The sequence below is a fragment of the Anas acuta genome, chromosome 3 (genome assembly GCF_963932015.1).
Source record: "Anas acuta chromosome 3, bAnaAcu1.1, whole genome shotgun sequence".
Classification (NCBI taxonomy): Eukaryota; Metazoa; Chordata; class Aves; order Anseriformes; family Anatidae; genus Anas; species Anas acuta.
Window position 1 is genome coordinate 9,774,952 of NC_088981.1, and position 27,372 is coordinate 9,802,323.

The 27,372-nt window shown below is 40.5% G+C and overlaps 1 long non-coding RNA gene across 9 annotated transcripts in view; it reads right to left on the minus strand.

The window, feature by feature from the left end:
• Nucleotides 1–27,372, minus strand: part of LOC137853359 (uncharacterized) — a 484,321-nt gene that overhangs the window by 86,978 nt on the left and 369,971 nt on the right. For 8 of the 9 annotated variants that reach the window (XR_011094435.1, XR_011094436.1, XR_011094434.1 and 5 more), the window contains one exon: nucleotides 24,276–24,491. This is a non-coding gene — a long non-coding RNA (uncharacterized lncRNA). Of the gene's footprint in view, nucleotides 1–12,527; nucleotides 14,850–24,275; nucleotides 24,492–27,372 lie in introns of those variants that run through there. The other variant, XR_011094432.1, reaches the window with a different exon arrangement.

Here is a 27,372-nt window from a genome sequence, read left to right on the forward strand (position 1 = left end):
GCACATACAGAAAGTCCTCTAAACAATCATACAATCCATAGATCTGTATTACTGTGAAAAAATTGCTCAGCTAAAGTTCACAGAAAACAGAAGTGAAATTACCCCAAAGGAATCTCTGTGTTTCAAGACAATTTTCTTGCTGAGTTTCAAATATTAAAAGTCTCCCAGTTGTTAAATAAAGAGTGATGAGAAAATGCATGCAATTTTAATTTCCACTGGGATCATGCCTGGTGTGAGACAATCATGTTGTTAGATATTTTTCTAAAGACTAAAATAATGTTACAGTGTCTGTGAAGGATGCTATGAGGAACAAAGTACTGAAATAAAAATACTTTTATCCCAGATTGGCTACCTGTTATGCTTTTTTTTTTTTTCTTTTTTTTTCTTCTTTTTTTTTTTTTTCTGAAATTGCTTAAATTAGATAGAGTTTATGCAAAGCTTTATTATCCAGGACACTTAAGCTTGACTTGGTTTAACTGATGTATCTATTAGCTTATCTATCTTTTGCTTAGTGAAAGGTTGATACATCAACCATTCAAAAGCTATGCAAGCCCAACAGATATTCATAAATAATGACAAAATGTTCCCTTGTCTACACCACCACCAGTACCAGAGCAGCAGCATCCTTTAAAGTCAAAGTTGTTGTTCACAATGCTCCTTGCAAAACCACTTGTTAGTGGGATGGTCAGGTATTTGCAACACCTGTGTACCTGCCTTTGTCCTCTGGGGTCTGGTGCAGTTTCAGGTGAGCTTAGAAGATAGTTGAAATGGGTCTGAAAAACGGGGAATGACAAGGAAGAACCTTAAAAATAGACTATATTCTTGAACATAACTTGTTCATAATCTCTAGCTCATAATAAGGTTCTAAGAAACAGATATTGTAGGTATGAAATATCACATCATAACTGTAAGGAGGAATTAGCTTGAAAGATGAGTTTGGCTCTGGTTGGAAAAGAAATTAAGGGTATTTACTAAACAACTTTATTGTCAGTAAACTAAAATTGTCAACTGTGAAACATTATAGCAGGAAAAAAAATAATATATATATATATAATCTTGTTGTATTTTATTATTTTATTTGTCTGTAACTTTTTCTAAAATGCTTCAACTTGGAGGAAGGAAATAATACTAATGAAAATACTTATTTAGCTAGGAAATTTATCAGTTTTTCAATCGAGCATAAATATGGCAATGTTGGCAAAACTGAAAGTATTGACAATAATGTTTCAGTTGCCACACCTTTCTAAACAGGGCAAAGCAAAATGAGGTGGGACATGCCTCCTTCAAACTCATTTTCCTGCTTTCACAAGGATGTTCCATCTTAAACTACTAATAGGAAGCTGAAAAATCTTTTTATCCTTTATTAGTAGTATTACTCAGTAATATACTTAGGACAAGGGTGGGACAGGAAAAACAGTAATTTTTACCTCACTCCTTTTTCAGGTAGTTTTCAAGGGTACTGCTCTCTAGGAATTGCATGCATTATCCATCCAAAGTTTTGGTAAAACCACAATTTTCCAAATCTTTGATTGTTTGTATTTTTGTATTTGATTGTTCTGATGCAGGAATTTTCTATGGGAGTTGTTCTACAGGAATTCCCCAGGTTAGAGGACAGCTGGTTTGGTTTGTGTTGTTTCCTGTATAACTGCAGACTTCTTCATGGAATGGGTAAAATCTAGGCAAGCAAATCACATTTGTAGATCCTGGACAACCACTTGTCTGAGCATAAGGAATGGGTAGTGGTAGGAATTTTACCATGTATTCTTTGTCAGGCAGCTGCACAGTTGGGAAGAGCTCTGAGAGTGACAGGGAGTTTATGTATCCTGGAGATGTGCAGAAAAACAAAGGGGAATAAGAAACAAGGGGCAAAAAATAGGCAGCAAAACCAACATTTTCTGTAGTGGAACTATACTGCTGGTTCATTTTTTTTGGACTTGATTTAGAAAGAAAAATAATACGCACATTTTTTCAGATTTATTATGTTTGGAGGTAGTATATTTAAGCAGAATAGACAGAGTGGGTGATTGGAGTGAGAATCTAATGATTCTATTAATTAATGCAAATTTCAAGGCCAATCAAGAGCTGGAGGATAGAAAATCTTTCTGTTCCCTGAACTATCAACAAAGTGGAGCCTATTCCATTTCTTGACATTTACAAAGACACACTGGGACAAAACAATAAAAGAGAAGACAAAACAACACCAAAAGCAGGATCTAGGCACCAGCTCCAGCAGAAGCTGTTATGAAGCCAAGTCAACGATGGCACCAAATCCAAAAGCAGCAATACAGGCTATAGACGGCACTGTATCTTCTTCCTCTCTTTGGCCTCTAACTGAGCCATCTGTGGGGTGTTAGTCCACTCAGTGGCTGACATCCCTCCAAGAACCTTACATTTCCACTCACATCCACCCAGCAATGAACAAATTTCTCCAAATCGGTCCTACAGGACTTGCATTCATGAGGCAGAATGTCCCTCTCCACTCTGCTTCAGAAACACCATGCCACTTGACCTGGTTCTGAATCCCCAACAATTACATTCTTAAAAAAAAATGCACTTAAGAGTTTAACATATAGGACAGTTTAGTATGTGCAAGGACAGCAATGAGTAATGGAATGAACTTAAATTAAGAGATCATTGGGAATAGAACAGCTCACAGTTTATCGTATGACACAGCAGCTGTCAAAATCATAAAACCTAGAAACAGAAGTTGGATTCAGAGATGAAAAGCAAATCTAAACAAGTCTTTGATGACTTCTGCACAATGATGAGCACTGCAGAGCTTATGCCAGTGGAAACAGTGAAGGAAGAAAAGTCAGTCCCTGAAACTGGAAGTAGGCCTTGGGAAAAGTCAGATCCATTCCTCTCTGCTCGATAGATTGTTTGTGCAAACAGTCTGCGTATTTGAGCTCAAGTCTCAGACACAGAGAATGGGAGATTAATACTCTCTACTTCTGTCCTGCCTAATGAGATTGTAAGATCTCTCATTAATTGGTTGTCCCAGTCATAGCACAGCTGAGACCAGACCTCCTTTGGGGCCCCTCTACTTTATGATGCAATTAATGCACATAACCCCATGCCATTTATAGTTCTTGAACCCTAATGTGTAATGTGTACTGGGATGACACTTTTGTCATCAGCAGTTTCTCACTGGTAGCAGGTCTGCTTTCACTTTGCGTCTTTTGCACCTACCTGTTCTTCTGTGTTACAACCACTGTAAGCTCCTGAGTGCTAGAGCTGATGACAAGCAAGAGCATCATTTTACCAAAGGCCAGAATAAAGCAAAAACAGACTACCTGCAGACATACAACAGGCCAACTCTCCCTTATTTTACTTACAAATTAAGGTTAAGTGGAAAGAATGGTAAAACTCCCCTTTACTTCAACAGGGCCAGCATTTCTCACTCTCATGATAGAAGAAATTTGTCAGGACAAGGAGGGTTTTGCTGATTCTTTTTGTCCCATCTTAACTTTTCCAAAAACAATTCTATTTTTCCACTGAAGAGATTTCTGACTACAACTGCTTCATCATTAGAAAAATCGCTGGGTTGTGCCAGAGATTTCATTCTATGAGTTTATTTATTTAATCTGTGTGCCCCCATGAGCTAACATCCTCATTGCATTTAATAGGCAGTAATGGTGCATGCTAAATAAAGGCTATGTTCTGCTGAAACTGCAAGATGAAACACAAGAGCCCTCCTAACTTCAGGGAGTTTTGCAGAGAGAAAATAGGAAGTGAAACAACTTTAAAAAATGCACACTTTTGTAATGCATTAAAGCCTTCATCGCTTTTGCCAAAACTTCACTTTTAAGAAGAACCAGCTGTGGATTTGATTTCTATGTTTCTCAGCCATAAGTCAATAGAGGATTCAATTTTAAAGCACAAGACCTATAACATATAGTGTGAATCATCTCTTGTCTGCATATAAGATAGCACAGATAGATAACGTGCTTAGTGAAAGCTTTATCACCAAGGAAACACATTCATAAGCATTGAATCTAGCACCTTTACATTTACAACTTACTTTAAAAAAAATGCCAGCTGTAAATAAGTCCATACTCATAACTAGAAATATGTGGTATCTATCACCCATGCCTATTGTAAGAATTACTCATTGCTTAAGAGTGGCAATAGGCAAAGCCCATTTGCAAAAGTTCAGAGCTTCTGGAGATTTGGAGTCTGATCTACCAGAAGTTAATTGTTTCAGAGAGATAATAATTTTTTGGTAATTATGTCCAACCAATCCATAAGTAACCCCTCACAGAATACATTTTATCTAGTGCCACTTGCTATTTCCTAAAGGTCATGGAATCTCTTTTCCTCACCTCTAACGGCTCACCTTTCCTGGGTGCACTATGGGGAAGCATAATTCCAGCAGAGTGGAAATTCAGTCAGCAAATGAGGCATCGACATAAATATTCATGGAGGAAAAAAAACTTTTGAAAAAATCTTGAGAAAAGAGAGTAGGTAATTCACAGCATCCTCAGGAGACCACTAAGATATGCACTGACAATTTACATGGATTTGCTTAAAATTTTGTCTGTAATTTAAGAAGTGTTTTCATACATACTGACTTACCACCTTCTCACCAGTATTGGGACATCTCTTGAACACTGAGCACTTCATCAAGGACAGAACAGTTGCCCAGATGGCATGTGGCACCCATTTGTCATATCCTTGATTTACAGTCTGGGAATTACTCTGCATAGTAAGGGAAATTACTCTGCATATTATTCAGGGAAATGCTTATCTCCCCATATATAAGCAACAGTTGCTCAGTTTTTAAAATATGAGTTTGACTTCCTATCTAGGATTATCTCCCTTTTCCCCACTTTGCAAACCAAGGACCTGCTATGAAGGCAAGCCATGGGAGAAGCACATGAATTCACAGAGACCGTCTGCATGTACAAGGTTAAGTTTCTGCATAGCGTTAGAAGACATACTGGACATTATCTCAGGGTAGAGTCTCAATGGAGTTCTGCACAGCTTAATATGGCAATGATTCAGTTTCAAGTGAAAAAAATATGCAGGAATAATTTTGAAAATGCTTAATTATGACTTGTTCTGCTTGTGGCTGTGGTCACCAATAACACTTTTATTGACCTTGGTAGGAAGAGAAGGAAGCTGATTTTATGTACCTTTAGAAAGCCAGCTCTGAAAAGACACAATATACTTTGAGTATTTGGGTCTTCACAATTAATCCTATAAAGACACACGTTCATAGAGACCTTTCTTTAATTGAGACTCCTCCAAACTTAATTCATGTCCAGCTCATATATGGTCCCACAAGGCTAAATCAGTCCAAATAGATGGACCCATGTGCCAAATCATGACTCAAACCACCAGCAGGCATAATGGAATCCAGTGTCAACAAGGGTCCGAGATGGAAAGTACCAGACTCCAGCACCAAAATTTGACCATTCAGGGAAGAATAAGATAGAAAGAATTACTTTAAAGTCTTTGACCATGAAGAAAAAGAACACCCACTGGTGGGTAATGACACAATCTTGACCTTTCACACCACATCTCAGTAAGTATTACTGCACTGTAATTGAGTTCATCAGGTTCCATGAGTAAACGCATACTTCCTCCTCCATTTCTGGATGTTTTCCATTGGTGTTATACAAAGGACACTACTGTCTACTGGGAAATTGTCTATGCTAAACCAGAGCACGTTCTTTTCAATTGTTTATGTCACACTTGTTTGCAGTTCTCAGTTCCCCCCCATGAGGAAGTGACTAGGGGGCTAGAACATACACTCCTTTTATGAGCACAAAATGAGGGACAATGTTAAGGTTTCCTCCTTTTTTTCCCTTTTCCTTTTTTTTTTTTTTCTAAAGAAAACCTTTTATTCAACCCTGATGCCATAAAAGAAGGTGATGTCATAATTTATGGTATCAAACTGGTTACTAAAATGTCATTACACAAGTGATGTTTTAATTGATGATGTTAAACTGGTTAGCAGCAAAGTGTCAAGTGTCACTTTCATGACATAAACTGCCAGTTATGATTATATAATATCAATTATTCTTTGGAAAACTGCATTAGATCAGTTAGTTCTGAACCAATGTAGTTGGGGCAGGTTCATATTTTTTTAAACGCTGTTCATCCAGTTCTCATTATTAGGAGTAAAATATACTTTGGATGCAGTTTAGACTTTCATAACTTTCCCTTTGAAATATAATACCTATCTTTCCCATTTGCCCTTTCAGCTGCCATGAGATCAACAGCAAGCTAAAAAGAAAGCAGTGAGATAAATTTTATAGCCTTAACTGAACTTGCCTTGCTCTCTAATCTTACAGAAAACAAACTTTTTAGCTGAAGGTAGACAAAAATAACAAAACATAATTTTAATAGTAGGTTAAATATAGAACATTTGGATTTGCTGACAGGATGTTGGTTACTACGAGCCCTGCTTTAACGCTGGATCTCCTAAAGCTTTAGTGTCCAGCTGCTCTCCAAATTCCACTAAATCTTATTCAGGCACAGAACCAAAAGAGCATATTAGTATCTGAAATTCATGTAGCCAGATCTTAAAAGCTTAATCCCTTCTAGGGATAGTTACAAGTAAAAGCAGCAAGTTTAGTTTATGTATACTCTCTGGGTCCAATAGGGCTAGGCTGATTCACTGTTGAAGCTGAGTTTATCCAGTAAGTTTATAGTATTTGCATACATCAAAGCTACATTTTGTTCCTTGCTGTCGGTAACACAACTCCAGCTAACTGGAAAAGCTATTCAGAGATGCTCTGATAACAAATCAGAAGCAGTATAACAGGATGAGATTTTTATGGGAATTTCCCAGCTGAAACCATATCTACATGTATTTTATATGAGAACAGGTATGTTCACATTAACAAGAAAACAACATGCAGCCCTATCTCTTGGTCAGGACTGTCAATGGATTCAATGGATTGCAGATTTGTTCAGGTTTAAGTAAGAGGATTGCTACAATTGATCAGTGCTGGTACATAAAAATGGCAGAAAATTACAACAGAAGGAAAACTGTGGTAAATCCATGCACCTATGCTGACTCAGAAAAACATTAAAGACTGCAAGGACAGTGCTTTTGCATGAACAGTCAGCAGCAGGCCCAAAATGTACCTTCTTGCTCAAGGAATGAGTGCAATTTCAGACATCACCAAAAGCAGAATACTCTCCTGAAAAAACAAACAAGCCCCCAATAAATAAATAAATACATACATACATAAATAAATTGACCCTAGCAATAGAAACATAAATGTTGGACTTTGGTTCAGCCACACTACCATGTTTATAAAGTCTATCAGAAGGGTAGCTTACTACTACAGACATACATGTTTTTGAGCAGCAAGTTACACTGATATAGGCAACTGAAACAGGCCACACTGTTATTTTCCCGAATTACTTTTTGCTCAGGCCAGTGATGCTTTATAATGAAAGCTGGGTGTAGAGGTGACCACAAGGGCCACACTTCACTCTATTACTTACTAACTTTGACCAGATCAGATACCACATTTCAGGGGAGATATCTAGGAAGCTTGATCAAAGGAGATATGGAAGGTCCAGGGAAGAACTGCAAAGAGGTAAGGGAGAAGCATAGTAAGAAATGCTCAGAAGCACACATGTGATTTTCATTAGGTTTAATGGAGATGGTGGAAATTAATCTGCAGGGCAAGGCTTTGAAAACTTACTTCATGACTTCATCGATGCAAAAATAATCTGTTGTCTTCTTTCATGGGTCTTGTTTTCTACATTGATTTGCACGTTATGAAATTTAGTATTACCCCACTTCCCCAAACTTCCTAAACACCTTAATGGTGATTACTGAGCTGAGCTGTCCAAACAAAACAAAACAAAACAATACACATACACACACAAAAAAGAATAAAAAAATGGAAAAAAAAATGAAAGAGAGAGGTTTGGTATTGATTATCCACATGTACCAGGTATTTTATTACCCATATTTCCCTAGACAGCACTATACCTGCCAGATCTGGGGGAAATACAAAGTCCATTACATATCAGATCTTTAATGCAGGTGGCCAAATAATGCCAGAATTGTGTTTACACCCTTAACCTGGTATCATGTCTTCTCTGTTCCAAAGAGATTCTCATTGGAGCTGGTTACTATTTTTCTCTTTTTGTCTTTAATTTTTGAAAATATACTTTCAAGCCAAAGAGAGCTTGCATCAGACATACAAGCAATGCATCACATCAGTCTAATTTACATAACAAGTCAGATAAAATCTAAGCGTTAAAGCGTGCACGCTTGTCAACAGACAGAAGGTTGGAATCCTGTGAGACAGATGCCTCTTACAAGAGAGACGAGGATAAAAATTCTTTCACATCCTTAGTAGGTCGAGCCTGCCCATCCATGTAGTTGCTGCATTGTGGAAACACACCCATAACACACGGCAATAACGTTCAATCTGCAACACGGCTCAGCTCATGAAAGCAAAATTCCTTCTAACATTTCATTGTAACTGAAAGAAGGAATACAGACACTGGTGGTTTTTCTTCAGATATATTATAATTTATAATTGGTTGTTAATTAATGTCAGATCACAGTGGAATTCCTATGGAATTACATAGTGAATTCTCTTTAATTACCAGTTTATAATTATAAATCTCATTGGAATGAGTAACACAGGAATTCTAGTAAATGAAGATGATCTTGGAAGACTTCTTTGACTAATAAAATCTTCATGTGTGCATCTGAAGGAATTTTAGAACAGTCATCTTCATTTGGAGCAGAAAATATTTTCCATGATGTAGGATTCCCTTTTGTGCATTAAGTTAAAAAAAAAAAAAAAAGTGGGGAGATAAAAAATCCAAAGCATTATTTCACAGCTAGAGCAATTATGTCTTGTGAAATGAAAAAATACATCTTAGGTCTCTTAGCACTACACCTTTCAATCAATGTACACCATAGAACACCAAGGTAAGACCTTTTCCAACACTGCTCTGTGGTTTTGGTGTTCTCTACTGATTGGCATGCAAAAAGCCACGAAACCAGGCTCAGCTGAGAGAGACCCTCCATGCAGCCACACAGTAGAGGCCTGACTCTGTTCAGGTTGTCATGATCTGGGCTGTGCTTACATATTTGATTGAGTACGAGGTGATTAGAACTGTATGTGTTCGCAGTTAATTAAGTGTACCCATGGTAGTTTGTCCTATGTTCTGTTGCACACATCTGTACCTCCCTAAACGCCTGTGGGTGGAAATTACAGCTAGAACAGCTTTACACCAGAACCCCGCAGACCAAAAGCTGATGCAGTATGTATGTTGTTATGAATTTATTATCTTTTTTCCTCCTTTCAGTTTATCTTTGGGTTGGCTGAAATGAAACAGAACTTGGGAAAAACTTCGCTACACAAAGTACCCGCCATGTGGAAGCAGCCCTGTAAGAAGAGTTCTTCCTCCCCAAGGACACGAGTTATATTGTTGAGCCCCTGCTCCCCTGCCTCTAACACTGACGTTGCTTTTCTCTGCTCCTTGCATTTTTCCCCAGTCCTCTCCCAGTTCTGTTTCTCCGTGCCTTTGACTCTGCAGCCCCGCATTTCTCCCCTTGTCCCATGCACAGCTGTGGGAATCTGTAAACCTGCCAATTTGCACTTTGTAAGAACTTGTTGCAAATCTGACGGGTTTCATCTTGCGAGCCAAGAAACCCGGGCTTACAACATAATTGATACTAACAAATTGACAGAGGAACTATGGCCCTTACCTAAAATAAAAGACAATCACAATGAATTAAAGGTCATGTTAGAAAGAACTGTGCAGAGGAACACTGGGAAATAAGAACAAATGCAATCCAGGCTACAGCAGAGTTAAACCAGAGATGAATTTGGCTAAATAAAACATAAGAAACCTATTTCCTGTACTAATTACTCCCCTTCTTACAGAAGTGTAATGTTGGCATCAGCCTTCATTCTAAATTGCACCGCAAAACCCCAACACTTAACAGTGTTTTAGCATACACATTAGGCAGGCATTTCACATTCTTATTTTGCCTAGCTGTTGTTTATTTGCTGACAAAGTTCCATGGTAGGTTTTTTCAAGTGGAGAGATGCTCCTTGAACAGCAGAACTGCCAAGAAAACTCACGTTTGGGCTTTGAGAAGTAACCGCACAATCTGATTTGATTATCCATTTGTTTTTCATTCCCCTTTCCTAAAGCGTCTCTTTAGTAAACGCAGGCCAGCACCACCAACACAGCAACTACCCGCGCAGGCAAGGCTTTCCATGGAGTACACAGGTTGCAGTCCCTACCACTCAGGCACACGGAGAGTTTCTTCTCATTCATTTTGTCGGCAGGAGAACAAAAACTACAGTACATTAGCAACAGACTTTCATATGGACACTGGAATTAATCAGACTCGAGTTTGCCTTCCCTTAAATCACAGGGTCAGGCTAAGGTGGGGAGAAGAATTTGCAGTTGTATCTTTGCGGGACCGCATTCCTAATTCTGCCAGAGATAGAGGAGTCCCAGTGTTTGGGATTGCTGATTATTACAATCACCAACAGACACACATACATATTCAGGGAAAGTGTTCGAACTCTCACATTTGTATTCATTTTACTTTGACTTGACTGGAATCATAAAAGGAATGTGTAAACGAGGAGAGCCTGTTGCTGAAATGAAGTTGAATTTTTTCCCCACAGAAACTTGGGTTCATGACAGCTTTTTGTTGGGCAGGACATTAGCCTTTTGTAATTTATTGCTTTTAGATTAAATCTGGGGAAACTCAATACTGCAGTTGAATGATTAGAGCAATACCCCTCGGAGTAATAAATTTTCTTTGGTGCTGTGCATCTCCCGATCATGTTTCCCTTCTAATTACATTTACATAAATGATATTCTGCAAAATTAAATTAACATTCAAACCGTTACACTGGCAAGGAGAGACAAAAATTAGTTACAAACTTACAACCCTAAAAAAAAAACGAAACGACACCTCGTTCTTTCCATGAACTGAAAAGCAGCTATCCCCCAAAGCGTCTCGCACACAACCAATTTACTCTAGTTGGTTAAGCACCGACCTAGACGTTCTGCTCCCCCTTTCGGAAGTTTATAGAGTACAGTCCTGGTTTCCACAGGGTCTCATTAAATAGAAGCAATTGGTGACAATCCAAATTTGGTCAGTTAAGTGCTCTATTCAGACCTAGATGTGATTTCTACAGTTTTGGCCATGGCTCTTCCTCAGGGCTTCCCTGTCTTGGCTCCTGCACACCATTCCTCTAGGAGGGAGCCAAAAGGTGCTTGGCGAGGCTCCCTGTGAACTTAGGCTCAGTGCTGTGCTAACACCCTCCTGACCAAGCTGAAGGTTGTTCTTGCTGTCCTTGTGCCCGCGGGGCCACGCTGGCTGGCTAGCAGCACCATGCTGTCCTGTCCTGGGTTCTTCTCTGCCTGTTGCATGGACACCCAGTGTCACAGAGCAACCTCCACGTTGCTGATAGAAGGTATCATCATTCTGGTGAGGAAAAAGAATGCCAGCCTACCACTGGCTCTTGGTTCCAGTCTTCAGACAGCGTTTCCAAGACCTGAAGTTTAAACTGATTGTGATTTGCAGTGTCAATTAGCCTGAGGCTACTAATCTTCTGACTACTCAATCTGTTTTCTCTGTTCTGTATGACAAACACTAGCTTTTGCAGAGAAAAATTGTTTCCTAATACCTCCTCATAAAGGCATTATTTCTGTTGTCCAGCAGAGGATTTGCCCCTCAGTTAACCACCCCACTGTAAAGAGAGAGTACATCCATTTCCTTTTAGTCTTTTGTCTTGTGCCGTTAACAACCAGTCAAACTGCTTACAGAAGGAACGTATGTCCTACTCTATCAGCATTAGGCACTGCTTGATTTTGTTTATCATGCATCCACTGCACCGAAAATCATAATATTTTCATTCAGAAATTTGTTTGATTACTGAACCTTGTCCTGCCCTCCGGATAAAGAGCACGTGCAGTCATGTCTCTAGTGATATCAATTCTTATACAAGTACACTCAAACACTGTGTTCAATTTTGAGGCATTAGTAATGAAAATGGAAAAAAAATCAATATTTACTATGCATATTATATATAGCACATGTATATACACACATATAGTCACATCTGGAACTAAAACTGTCAGCTCTACCCTAAGTGCGTCTATTTGCGTGTAAGTATACTGTGTGTAAATTGGGCATATTGCAGGGGGGAAAAATACAATTTCTGGAGAAAATTTTAACATAAAAATGTCAAAGCTGCTGATTAAATAAAGATTGTGTATATATGATCCTACTTTTCAGTTTGAAAGCTGGATGTTTTCAACATTTCAATTTTTGAAGACAAAGTTTGCATTCAGCGATTGAATTTCTTTGTCGAAACACATCAACATTTGCATTTTAGCGTGTTTCAGTTTACTTGGCAAAGAAATTGCCCTTTTTTTTTTTCTCCCCAAAAACAAGCACTGGGCAGCCTGATATATTTGAAAACCTAACTTAATTTTCCCTAAACTTCACAGTTTCTGTATTTCTATAGGTCCTATAATAAATACAGTTAATTATGTGTAGACATAACATTTAGAGACCATATTTTCTCAAAGTGTTTGATTGCAGTGAGTCATCTGCATGACAATCCTCTTTCCAGGACTGCATTTCATTCCTCACTCTGGCAAATACAATGTGCCAAACACTCTAGAATTTCTGTTAAATAAGCCTGTCTCACAGCATTGTGGCCTAGGCTCATTCAGAGCCATAACTGAATCCTTTGGCATGCAAATTACTTGGAAAGACTGGGCCAATTTGTATGTTTAGGACTGTATGACAAACATATTTCACTGCAAGGAACATTAGGGCATAACAAAAGGTACTGTATGCAAATCACAGGAAGTCTTGGTGCAGGTTCGTTAACCATGACTCCTGGAAAGAATATGAGACCCAGATTTCCATTTGATGCAACATACGCTTCACCCATGCAAGATGATGATGAACTTCCAGTGAAAACTAAGAGTCAATAAAAAAAATCAGAGCAATCAAGGAGATCAGGAACTTCATAGCACCAAACCAGTAGGTACAATTACAACAACGTCATACAAGAGAATAATTCAATAAACCTTTCCTTCCTCGAGGACTCAGAGCTGTAGCTGTAGTAGACAAGAACAATATAACTAATATGCCATAACATTAAATCTTAATTTACCTTAGTTCGTTGATATCTCATGTTATTCCCCTTACATTGTCATGGTATTTTTCCCCTGTATTTAAAAAAACATAACCTCAACCCCTCAACAAATGTATGTCTGTGAGAGCATTCAGTGAATGATGTGAGAGATTTCTTATGGTTAAGAAAAGCAGTAAAGAGAATATGTGAGGTTTCATCAACATTATCAAGAATTCATGACTACACACTGGTGTCATTCAGATTGCTGAGATTATCAAGCACTATCAGACTCCAGGTGAATTGGACAGAACCTGTGAATAAGCCAAGACCATCTACCATCTATGAATAGAAGAGATACATAGATCTAGAAGCAGCATTCTGTATAAGCTTTCTGAAAAAGCTCCAGGGTTGGTTCCAAGCATTTTGAAAGTTATATAAAGCATAGATACTTCATTTAGATCCTGATCCAGAAGGGACACCTGTAGGAATAGCTTATAATTCCTGTTCTTCAGGGTAGTTTGAAAACTGTGCCTTTATGCTGTCTCTCAGGAACACCAAGACGAAAAAGAGGTTCAAAATTGCATTTGCAGATTTTCAAGAGCAACCAGAATAATTAGGAGTTACTTTTATTATAAAGATCAGAGCAATGTCTGCGTATCAGCAGAAGTTAGAAGCAGGCACAGTACTTATGAGCTCCAACACAAATATATGGGATGTTGCTCCATCTACAAAGGTTTCCCAACATAAAGATAACTTATTACTTCATAGGTTAGAGCACAAGCCAAACAGCATTGCAGACAATGGCTAAAGGCAAGGATCAAAAGCAAAATACAATTACATATATCAGTAACTACCTTCAAAAGTTTTAATGCCTCCAAACACCAGATTTGGTGAAGATGCAACTGAAGCAAGGTGTAGGAGTTAAGCAGCTATTTACACAAAGACAACCTAGGTCCTCCTTTCCAAATCAACAACATTAACGTGCTTCTGTGGTGAATGGTTGGATAGTGATGAGATTTTGCAGTGAGATGCCTTCAGACAGCAGTTAGTACCATGAAGGACTAGAAAACTTAAGCACCTGTGAGTGATATGAAGACCTTCTGTGCTCTTGCAATTTAGTCCTCAGGTAGAATTACTGGAGAAATTGTCTTCCCCTCCACCCCTGAGCAATAACAACAAAAGGTAGTTACAGCAGGTGATTTAAGAATCTGATTGCTGCCAATATAGGGATGTAACATGGTGGGAAGGGGTAGGAAATTGTCTTTGCGGGTACTCTGACAAATTGCAGTGCAGACAGTGAAGTCATTAACAGTACAGAGAACACACCTGAGCCTTCTTCCAAACAATACTGCAGCATAACATGGATGGAAAAACTGAGAGCATGTCATCTCCTTTTTCCAAGCAGAGCACATTAACCGAGGCTTCTGATGCCTTCTGCACTGGGTTACAAGATTAACGGCTGCAGTGGGTAAGATGTCACTCACACAGAGTGGCATCTGCCAGCTCTGCAGGGAAAGGTCCATGCAGATGGTATCTTAAAACACCGTACTTGTTTGTTTTGGTCTTCAGAAACTGGATCACCTTGCAATGCAGTTATTGTCCAGTCTGCTTAGAAAAAGCACTGTAGTAACTTGGGAACAGTAGCTGGCACACTAGCACAAGAAACAAATGGTGAAGAGTTGTTCAACAACTTGCAGATTGTTGTTTGTCTTGAGATCAGACGCTCTTGGAGAACAACTGTTTAGAAGGTAGAAAACGATACAGGTCAGGAGAGATTTCTACAGTGATTAATCTCACCATTTTAGCCACTCAAAGGTGACTGGCACATAGCAGCTTTAGTACAGTCATGATGCTCAGTTATGAGAATATTAGCAAACCCTCTCGACTGCTTAACATCTCTCACATTCACCACCCTTTGGCACCTCCTTTCAGCAAGACCACAACTGCCAGGGGCTGGGACAGCTGGGGAGTGGCTGCCTTTTGGGCTCGCCCTCTCAGAAAGCATTTTTTTTTTGCTCCTCTGGTGCAACCCTCTGGGACTCCTGAGGACAGGACTACCATAGCTGCAAGGAGAGCACCACGGTGTCCACAAGGCATGGCAGCAATTAAGAGGAATCAAAGCTCTGTCTCACAGTGCCCATGTTTCTACATTTCTGAATTTGAACTGACTGATTTTTGTTGTTGTTGATGGTGCTTGAAGATTAAATGTTATGTGCAGCAACAGATGTTAGTGATCTCATTCCGAGCCGAATACCTTTTTACACATGGTTTGGTTGTGCACCAGGGGCCAAGAACTTTGGCTGTAGATAAGCAAAATCAAAATCTGTTTTAACTGGCATATTGAGTCCATTGTCTATAAACGTTCGCATTATGAGAATGAGATCAAACCTGCCAAGGGACATTATTATGTTGTGAAATATATTTGCCCATCACAAAAGAATTACTAGAAAAGAGTGGAAAAGTGGTGATTATTGAACTGTGTAGCACTGGCCCAAATCTGTTCAAAAGCTCCACTAATTGCAAGCAAACATGATCTTGGCTAACAGTGAGACAGAGTCACAAATGTTTATACAGAAAACATCCAAGAAAGAGGAGGCAGGGACATTCTTCGAGGAATAAAGCAAAGAAGCACTAGAGCTTGGCAGCTTCTGCCCTGCTTTGATTGGATGGGTGGCAGCTACTAAAGGGCAGCGCCTTAGAGACCATTGCCAGGCTGGATGGGATTTCCCTAGGAATATTAAAACAAAACAAAACAAAACAAAACCACAACAGGCCAGGAAGCAAAAGAAGAAATCCAAATGCTACTGGAGTGCTGCAATATTGATCCATTTTTCAAGCAGTCAGAGATTCTTAATGTAAATAGCAGCAGGTCGCATCAGAAGGAAATCACCAGGAAGATGTCCCAGGAGCTGCTGTTAGAACCGATGTGTTGAAGGAATTTTATTACTATTACCGGTAACATGGGAGCTGTGTCCTCTTCCAAACAGTGAAGTGAGCAACTTGAGAAGAAAATGTAGGGTTTCAAGGCATGAAGTTGCAATGTAACTTCTTCTCATGGATTAAAAACTATTTTCTTTCTCCCCAAAACCAAACACAAAAGCCACCCAGATCCCAAACCTAAGTTTATACTCACTTCCAGATGCCAGCAGCATCCCCACAAACACCCCAGCTATCTGCTCAGCCTCCCATGTACATCAGAGTGAAACGGCTGCTAAACCAGGCAAAAAAACCCTCTCTTCCCAGTGGTCTATTGACAGGACCTGGGAGACGTCAGCAGGTGTCATGGGAAGAGTCCCACTGAATTCAAAGTTCATTAGACACAGTCAGAACCAAGCTCTTCTTATACAGGCCAAGGAGGTTTAATGGCACACTGCTAGAGATGCCCTTCTGTGTCATGGTATTCGCAGAATCAGAAACCTGTTTGTTGGCTAGAATAAAACATTTGATCGTGTTTTGCTGGGAAAAACACTGTGATTTGCTGTACTGTCCATGATTATTGCTGGTCTTTAAAAAAAAAAAAAAAAGCTTTTCCTTTTGGTATCGAAATAAAGCTACTTCCTAACTTTGCTGAGATGCTGGCTTTCGTTATGCGTGGCAAAGGATGGGCTGATGATGCTTTATGATCATTAGCAAGCAACACAGACATTTCTGGAACACAAAATCAAAAATAAAAGCGAGTAGCATTAAAATGTTCTTGGGGCTAATTCCTCTAACCAGAACATGAAAGATTTTTTCATTTTCTGTATGTGAACAGCATTCAAAGCAAAGTAATTTCATTATAAAACTGGTTCTTTATTTTTCTGGAACAGCATTGGAGTACTGGAATAGAGTCAAAGTAAAACCTTCTTTTTATGACAACAGCATTTGAGTATTGGATTTCTTATATGATGTGACATCTCATCAGAAGATCCTCCAGGCACTGCACATGGACCACCTCTAACATACAAACATCCAGTATTATCCTTCTGTTTCTCTGTGGCAATAACTCTCCTCCCTTCCAACTTCTTGGAAGTAAAAGCCAGAAGTGTTCAAAACTTTTTATACCATACACACATCTTCAGAAAAGGTGATCACAAAGACTGTTTCCCTCCCCCTGATAACCAAATGGTGCTGCAGTAGCAGTGACACCGCTGTGGGGCTCTCACAGGAAGAGATTTTGAACACGGTCTGGGAAAGAGGACAGTTCTTCGGGCAGTGAGGGCTGCATGACTGCATTGACTTCTGTCAAATTTTGCCAGCCATATCATCAGCCGATGATATGTTTCTGACTGGTGAACTTCTTGCAACATGATTTAATCGCTGAATCAAAGCATGGAAAATTCTCAAGGTCAGCTCAGTCTCTGCAGACCTTCAGGTCTCTGGATCAACATTTGGAAACTGCCGATATAATCCATCTTTTATAATGATGGCTAACAAATGGCCTTTTCTTATTCCAAACTTGCCTGATGAACTTGGTTTGGGCAGTGTGAGAGGTGAGTAGTATCAAGACCTTCCTGTTTACTGCAGAGCAATGCATATGATTTAGATGACATCAAAAAAGTATTTCGTTTTCAGGAGACCAAAAAGCATGGCACCTTCCAGACTGATTAAACATGGAGATATTACCTTCAGTTTGAGTAAAGATGGAGATATCACTGCATTACAGTTATGTTTAACAGGAGATAAGTGAGATGGTTGCACAGATTTTTTTTGCTGTAGAAATGTGGCAACTTAGGGATACACAGGTTATGCACATGCAGGCACCAAGAGATGGAAATTCAATCTGTCATTCACAAAAGATCTTCCTGTTTTGTACCAGCAGAAATGGACAATATTCTCGTGACTATGCACAACCTTCGCAGATACAATTACTGTATCTCTGATCCTCTTTGCATTGCCCTCTACCCATTCAAATACACAAATACTAACTCACAAACGACATCTTACAACAATTTGTATCTTCCCAGCTTCTTGGAAAACATTTTCTGACCAGATCTACCAGGGCTCTATTCCCTCTTGTTTTTAAATCCCCATCAAGATTATTTTTTAAAAGGTAGGTGCATTCTTCAAAACGAAAAAAATTTACATTATCAAATGAGGGGGTGGGGGGGGGAAAGCCGAGTCTGTTATCCCTTCACAATGGACATCCTTGAATTGTTAGGAATTGTTTTGAAGAATATAACCTAACTGCCTGCCTGTTTCAGACATCCCTCAGCAGTGAGTTGCTGCTTACGGCAGAGAACACAGTACTGTAACTAATCTGAAATGAAGGAAAACATTTAACCTACAGTCCCTCATATTCAGAACAAATAACTGTCTCCGTGTCCCTTGCACATGTTTGATGGAGTCAGAAACAGGTTATTAATGAAGAATAACTCCATAAAAATGAACTCACTCCAATCAGTCTTCTGGCACTACAACATCAAGGGGAGATGCCAGTCAAGCAGCTAATATTAAACCTGTAAATCTTTACCTATTTAGGATGCTTTAATCATTTCCTATGAATTAATACCATAAAACGTGATTTATAGCTTAAGGAGGAAGATCCTTATAACCATTAATACACAAATCCAATCAACAGACATTTGGAAATTACAGATTCACTGGAGCTGTGTGGTGCTCAACAGAAAACTAATCCTGCCCCCTTTCTCTGCAGGGAAAGAGGGGCTTCAGATAACTGTATAGGTGCTACAGTTCCATCAGTGCTGCATTCCAAGAAACCTCCTCACACAGGCTTCCTTCAACAGATGGTCTTCTTAATTTGGTACAAGGTACAAGATTTATAGGCAACCCTCAGCAACATGGGAAGTGCATAAGGTGTCAGATGAAGCAATAAACAAACAGAAGATCAATGGCCCCCCGGCAAACAAATTCTGTAACCTTTCAAGGATTGCTATGACCCTGCTGGTCTGACACGTATCTGAGAAAAAATACATAATTATTTAGGGCAGCTTTTTTAACACTAAAAAAAAATGTTTCATTTTCTGTCTGATTTTGCTGCAAATTATTAATGGCAGTGAACAAGGCCCTTTAAGTGTAAAATCCCGGATAGGTTGAGCTTTGCAGAAGCAGCAGCCTGCAGCATGGTCTGTGCACCATGGTCTCTAGTGCAGCCAGAGATGTCCAGGTGCTTCCTCCTTCACCCTCACACCTCTCAGCCTCCAACATTTCTCGTGACAGCCACCACTGGGCACCAAACACGGCTGCAAACACAGGGACATTTTAGCCACATTTGCTCCATCTTTGTCACAAGTGCCCATCACTTGGTGCCACCTACTCTTGGACATGATTTGTTTGTCTCTTCCCTTTGCCTCAGACATACAGGCTCATTCACATGCTGGTTCTTGCTCTGTGTCCCTGGTTTCTTGCTGGCATCCCTGCAGATCTGCCTGTACTGTATCCCTTCCGTATACACAAAGGACCAATTTCACCCTTTTCACATTTAAGCATTTGCTTGAGAAACCAAACGTAGAAAGTGAGTTGCTATTTTTTTCCTTTATCATCCACACAGACAGAAAGTACATTGGCAGGCTGACTCAGGTTTTAGCTGAGCAGAATTATGCTTCGGAGATACCTCCTGTTTTTCACTGACAAGAGGAAGCTTAGGGTTACCAGCTTTCTAATGCGTCACTAAAGTGCTTACAGGACAAAGAATAGACATTTTTCCAATCACTCATTTGTGATTCTTCCTCTCTCAATCTCTCTTTCTTTCTTCAAGACCCTTTCTTTCTTCCCTTGCCTGGTTTATGCAGACAATCTTATTTTAACTAAAAAGAAAGCTTGAGCCATCAGTTCAGGAAGAGATTTTCTAACACGGCTCTCCAGTGGGGACAGCAGGCAGGTGACATACTCTTTATATTTTATTGTAAAGTTTCTTTAACAGCTTTTTAAGCTTTGACTGTTCCAAAAGCCAGACTACCCTGTTGTAAAGACTGATAGTTATATTTTAGGGAGAGAAGGAAAAAAATATAGAAATTGAAACAGTGAGCACTTATTCAGTAGCTGAGAGTAAGGTTTTCAGAGAGCTGGAAACTGCTGCCGAGAAGGATGGCTAAGCTTTTGCCTCAGGGCATTTAAAACTTCCCTTTCTCCTGCTCCATCTTTTCCCTCCTCCAGCATGTCTGCTAAAGATCTCAGCCTCGGGAACAGAACTGGGAGGAAGCCAATCTCCAATTCATCTTGGGATCTTAGAGTTTGATTTAATTTTCCATACGGCCTGACTGCTTCTTTAGTAATGATGTACATCCTGGCTAGCCTGACAAAAGCAGCACTGATTTTCCTGTTGAGCACCAGTGTGATGGAGTTTCATAGGGAACCTGATACACTTACTACTGGTCCAAGTGCAGCAGCACTTAGACAGCATCCGGCTTTGTTATAGACAAAGAAATTGCCAAAATGTCCATTAATTTCAGTGGTACCAGACCAGGCCCATGGAAACAAGATGGAAAGGATAAAAGTCAGGGAATGTGATACAACTGGGAAGACGGAGCAGACAGCATGTTTTGAGAGAGGATGGAGAAGAAGAAACACACAGAAAGGGGGGTAGGTAGGTGCACAGAAAGAACAGTTACTACAGGAAGAATAACAGACACTGTGTTGAAACGAATGCAAGGAAATTTTCTATTTATTGTACAGAAGAATCCTCTTCTCCTTACCAGAAGGGTTATGATTGATGATTCCTTTTTTTTTCTTTCCTTTTTTTTTTTTTTTTTTTTTTTAAATGAAGCATTTAGCTCAGAGGGTTTTGGAGGGTTCGAAAGGAAAGAACAGCTGTACATGGCAGGAGGAGCTGCTTGGCTGGATCAGACTTCAAGTTCAGTTGCTTTTGTTCCCAATATCTACAAAACCTTTTAAACAAGAACCTTTCCGACACAGAGAGATGTAAAGGAGAAGGAAATCACATACAAAGAAATGGAAAATAGGAAATCTATAATAAGGGTTTTGGCTGTTCTTTTTATTTAATGTCATGGGACTATGAATTTTCCTCATTCTCCCTGAATGAAGGCTCTAACTATGTATCTTTGGCAACCGACACAGCAGCAAGAGCTCCAGTTTGATCACTGCGAACATTGCATTGGCTGCACTTTCAAGCCATCCCAGTACCCAGTGACTACTGATTTTGTTGCCAAAACAGCAGGCACACTCACAGTAACACTTTCCCACCTTAATTCTAATAACAAAGATTACACCAGATAACACCTTCAAAACAAGAATGTTTTCTACTTGGGAAAAACAGGACAAACCCATGTTTACTGACCGCATCTCACCTTAAGTCAGAATTGGTCAACCTATAATAAAGCTCTAACTTACCGCCTGTAGAGCACTTGAATGAGTCAGTCACTTAAATGCAGTGTTTCAATCCAAATACCTTTGTACACGTTTATTAATATTTCTACTAATAATATTTTATACTAATAATTAAAGAGTGCACAAGGGCATGAGAAATGTTAGTAGGGCAGTGATTTCTGGGGAGAAAGCACCTGACAGGTAAATATTCACCTCAATCTAGATTAAAACCAACAGAAACTGCACTATTGAACTCCATCTTCTACATTGCCACCCTCGACATACACATTTATACACCTTTACTCTGTACTCTTCAAAACTGGACAATCACAATTTACTGCAGGAAATGGAAAATGTAAGCTCCTGGCTAATGTCAGCAAAACAAAACAAAACAAACAAACAAACAAAAAAAGAAACCAATTTGCTTGCCCATCAAAAATACAGTATTGCATTTAATGGAGACCACACAGTTGCAGTGGGCAACATGCTATACTCACTTAAGACCCAGTTCATTAAATACTCCCTATATTCTTCATATAAGAAAGAACAGACCACATGTGTGGGGGAGCATAATTTCAAGGAGGCAACATTTTATCTTTGATTTCTATTAGCTCTTTCATGAACACACCACTCAATTCTCTCTGTCTAGTTGCCCCTGCTGTGCCAGTGATCACATAGTATGTAACATCAAGTCTGTCTTTGTCAAGACTGGGATCAATTAGAAGGCCCAACATTCAAATTACGCGTTTGACTCCCAAAGCGATGCTGCACTAATTTCCTGAGAACAACAGAAGGATGTCAAACTGTTCCCCTGCACAGGGTTTTTGTGTTGCATTTTGCATTATGCTTTCACACTGACCCAAACTGAATTTGCACCCACTGTTGTTCATGCTCAGGAGGGCTTCAGGCAGGAGCACCACGTGCCTGGATTCATCTGATTTCACTGGTGGAATTCATCTGATTTCACCAGAGGCCTCTTGGCTGGGGTCTCAATCACCAAGGCTCTGTAATTAACAAGGGACTACCAGCTCTTCAGCAGATTATTCATCCCATAGTTGACCCACACGCTGTCTAAATATGCTTATTTCTCTCTGAAAACCCTAAGAGATTATCTTTGTTGACTGGGCTATTGATGCAGTGAGGTGGGATTAACCTGGGCCACAACTGCAGTTTATGTAGGGAGAGGCACATGGAATCAGCACATGGAAATTCCCTCACAGGAGCAGCCGTCGGTTCAGTGATACCCCCAAAACCAGGATAAGAAAAAAAATAAATATGAGGGGAACAAAGTTCACAAGCTGCTCCTGAAATCTCCAGCCTCAGGAAAGAAGACAGTAAAAGTTTGTGAATATAAACAGGGACTTTACGGGAACTTGACAAAACCCATACTTTTATAGTTATTTGCACATAATTGCCCGTCACATAATTCACTGCAGAAAAGAGATTCCCTTTGATTCCAGGCAGAACTGGCGAGAGCCCAGGCGTTTCTGTGCAGGAAAAGAACCAAACCCAGAGCCACTTTAATCTGGTCTGGGGAGCGAAGGGAAGTCCTACCACTCCACCACACTGTGACTTGGATTTAACCAGCTCCTTGCAATTGTGCTTTAACTAAGATTTGCAGTGGAGACTGACCTTAGTTCTATTTGTCCTCTCCAACAAATAAGTGTTGAGTTTAAGTCCCTTCAGTCGCTCCCTCCCCCTGACCTGAAAGCAGTCTCCTGATTAAGGAGATACGGAAAGTTTTAGGAATAGGGCCAAACCAGGGGAAATTTTTCTTCTTGGCTCTTTTCAACTTGAATGGGGCTGTATTATGGAAGGCTGTCTTGCTAGTCTGAGCAGGAAAACCTCACGAACATTACTGCACAGTTTCATAAAAACTTAAAGACTGTGCAGAATTCTTTTGTCAACTCCAAAATATGCATCAGTAATCCTAATTCATTCACACTGAACAAAATAGCTGAAAACACTAGTTCTCCCAATATACATGCCTTAAGAAATGAGTAGTTCCACAGTAGCAAGAGACATTTATATTTTGAACACTAACCTAACTTTTAAACTCCTGTAGGAGACTCTAAAATTGTTTAGCAAGAAGGGCTTTCTAAGCTGAGAATCAAGCTGTGAGAAAGAATAAAAAAAAAAGAGCATTCATTTAAACATTTTCAGAAGCCCCTAAAAATGCCATTTTCACACAGTAAATCCGCTGCACTTGAATGTCTGCTGGCTTTCTGAAAGGAATGCTCTTCACTGGGATGCAGCCTGCTGTGGTCAAGTATGATGGAAATAAAAGTGTTGCTAATGGTGATTGAAAAGGATTCCCACTGCTGCTGGCCAGTGTTGGTTTTAGATGGGCCAACTCTGTCGAACAGAGAGCAACGGGAGACAGTAAACTTCTCTAAGGCTCTCTAAACTTTGAGTCACCTCTGCTCCCTTCCTTTTAACGCTAGCCTGTCCCCTTGTTTCTCCACCAAGCTTTATGTTAACTTAGCCCGGACCAGACTTTTACTGGAAATGTAAAGACGTAGATTTTCACATAAACTGAGCAATGCAAAAAAGAAACGAGCCGTGTGAATGGGCATTAGCACAGCAGCAAGTCAACAAGCCCCCACAACGTGTGCATTGTGGGTCAGCCCAAGAAACAGTCTTCATTCCAGCAAATATCCCACTTTCTGTTTTAACTGTGATACTTTATATTGATCACAGGGCTCCATTGTGGCAAACGCCTTGCTTCTTTAAGAAAAAACAGCTTTGTACAGCAACACAGGCACGCAGAAACTTTGCAATTAAGGCACAGATAGTAAGTGGCAACCCTAAGGGCAGGCAGCAAGGCTGAGGTAGGGAAGCGGGAATTTGGCTTCTGCCTCATGAATCCCAGTTTGGTGCATTAAGCACAAGACCTACCTCTCCTCCTCAGCAGGATCTGACTTCTTTTAATGGCTTATACAGGGAGTTCTGCCTCACGTACCACAGGATCAGCATGGCTCCACTGCAGATCGCCAGTAGTGGCTGATAGTTTAACTGGACTCCATCTCTCCATATAGCTGATTAATTACATTGCCTCGAGACTTCATAAGTGTCCTGTACCTTTAGGCTCTGAGGAAAGTTGGTAATCCGGGCCTGCAGCCACAGGGAAAGGAAATCAATTAAGGCCATTAAGGAGGAGAAAAAATCAGAAAGAATTAAGTAAAACCTGTCTTTCCTGGGAGTGGACTTTTCACACACTGAAAGAGCAGGCATCCCATGGGCTTTGCAACAGTGACCACGCTGAGGACCTTTGGGGTCCCCTGGTGGTTCCACCTGCACGTATGGATGTGCCTCCAGAGGGGGGCTGCTTGTGGGTCTGCCCTCCCTGGCCCCAGCCAGCGAGTATATACAGCTGTATGGCTCAGGAATCTGGGCTGGCTGAAAACCAACCTGGCAAGATACGAGGGGTAACCCAAGGGGTTACTTGGGCCAGGAGGATGGTAGCCAGGCCGAGATGGCAGCCCTACAGCACAACTTTGGGTGTGTAAAAATGTCTGTCAACCTATAGCCTCTGAGGTGGAAAGTAGCAGGTTACACACTTCTTCCCTGATGCCCGATTTCTGTCCGAGTTGAACAGCAAGGCCTACGTGAGTTTTTTGCTCAAGGCCCTCTTGACTGATCCACCCCAGTACAAACCATGCACTCCATCAGCATCTCCTAGGATTTCAGCTCTGTTGCACTCTGTTTACTCACTCTATGAGCCTTGGCAGGGGACATTAATGGAGAAGATGAAACAAAATTGTAAAGATATTTTTAAAGGAGATCTTGATGGCTGCAAAATACTTTCAGTCCAGTACATACATTCCCAGCAACAGAACTGGACCTTCTTAGGCTATTTGTGGTATATTAAGAGCATATCAAGGTCTAGAAGACAATCTCACATGGCACAATGCAAGTAGTAATTGGTCCCTCTTCATACTGCTCTTTTTTGATCAGTCTAGCTTAGCCTTCTTCAGCAAAATACCAAGCTGTGGATCAAAGACTCCAGAGAATGTTCAATTTCAGGCCCCAAAATACACACAGATGTGCAGCAATTCTTGACAGATTTTTTTTCCTCTCCTACCCTCTTCCTTCTATGTATTTATTGCAAGTGCCCAAATACAACAGTAATAATTTTGTGTCACCCTTTAACATATACTTCTCATTGCACTGATGACCAAGAAATACAACTCTGGCATCCCACAGATACTTGCTCACCTAATCCCATTCTCTGGCAAACACCATTGCCCAGCTGAGACAGTAGCTAGCTCTCAAGTCAGTCTGTGCTAATTCTGAGTGCGTCCAGCCTGTTTTCTGTTCTTGTGCAAGCTGACCAGGCCTTCTGGAAGCTGCACGTGCCAACATCTGGTTTGCCAAGGAAGACATAAACTGGACAGAAGACAGAAACTACAGCAAAACTCTCATTTTTCATGCAAAAGTAGGAGTGTGTGGGCACTGTACAAGGAAAGCATGTAGGTCTGTTTGAAATAGGCTGTTTTGCTCTTGACCTAAAAGCAATGTACCTCTTCAGGGAATCCTGAAACCAAGTGAAGCACTGCACAGATCCCTAAAATAAGGATGTACTGGATGTGCACAGAGAGGACAGCCCTCAGCTTGGCTCCCAAGAAGGCTGCTAGGTCAGAGAGACAACAGGCCTGAGGCACAGGCTTAGGTGTGGCTGCAACACGCCCTCCAAAATATGTTCAAATGTCAACTGTGAGCATAGCGGAAAAATACCACGGAAGGGCAAACAATGCCGTTCACCCGGTCAGGGCAGTGCCTGCCGCACCTAGGCAGCTTTCTGCCCCGAGCTCGTGGCTGGCCTACACAGTGACGCGGGTGGGAAGGAGAACAGGCAATGCACGAGGACTCAGGGTGACCCTGCTGACCACTGTTTCTGAACGGCCTTAAACCATCAGCCAAGATAGGTTTTTGTTGCTCCCCCCCCCCCCCCCCCCCATAAATCACAAGGTGAGGAAATGAAATAAGGAAAGAACAGCTGGGAGGAGTATGTAAGAGGCTGTGGCATCAAAAGCCCTCGCTTTTCTGTCTTGCCACGTCTTCTCCTGGTTTTTTGTTTTGTTTTGTTTTGTTTTGTTTTTTATGTATTCATTACACTTAACAGACCACAGCTCCTGCTGAGCAACCTGGATCTATCTCAGAACTACTGAGCTGGATGTGTCTGAAGAAGAGCAGTCTGTGCATCTCCTATTTATTGTGCTCCAATCTTCCAGCAGCTCATCTGCTGCTGCTTGCCTTGCCCAGGGTCATGTTGCACCCGTTTTAGACCCTTACAACAGTGGATTACGTGGATGCTGGTGTCTGCAATGTCCCCTCAAATGCACAACTGGCTCTGCAAGAAACTAAGTATGCCAAAAAAAAAGCCCTCCAAAAAAAGTGTTGTGCATGACAGAATTAAAAATACAAAACAAAAGTTTCCTGATGAACTTAGATATTTTACTTTTTAAAATTAAGGCACTGACTAGACATGGCCTTGGTGGCTGTAATAATCTCATTGTGTCTCACTTTTTCACAGGGTTGCTGAACTACCCAGAAAGAGCTGCAAATGAAAACGTCTAGGTGAGAGAAGGGTGTCACTGTGTTAGGAAACTTCCCAGTATAAAACACAAATAACATCACCAGACTTTTAAGAAACTGAAGGGGAGCAGCAGTGTCCTGCTGGAGGCTCCAGCAAACATGAAGTCACACAGGGAACAGGTAAAGATGGGGTGCTACTGTATACGGGCTATCCTATACCTTGCATCCTTCGGAGGTTGGTAAAGGGCTTTCCAGAGTCCTGCTGTGAATTTGTTTTAGTGTTTTTTAAGGGCCCTTAACAACGTCATTTGTCACAGAGTAAATCCTGGACGTCTGGTTACTTTCTGCAGGGAATGCTCTTTGCTGGGCTGCAGCTTGCCAGGGGTCAAATATGACAGAAATGAAGTGTTGCTAATAGTGATTGAAAAGGATTCCTACTGTTTGTGGCCAGTGCTGG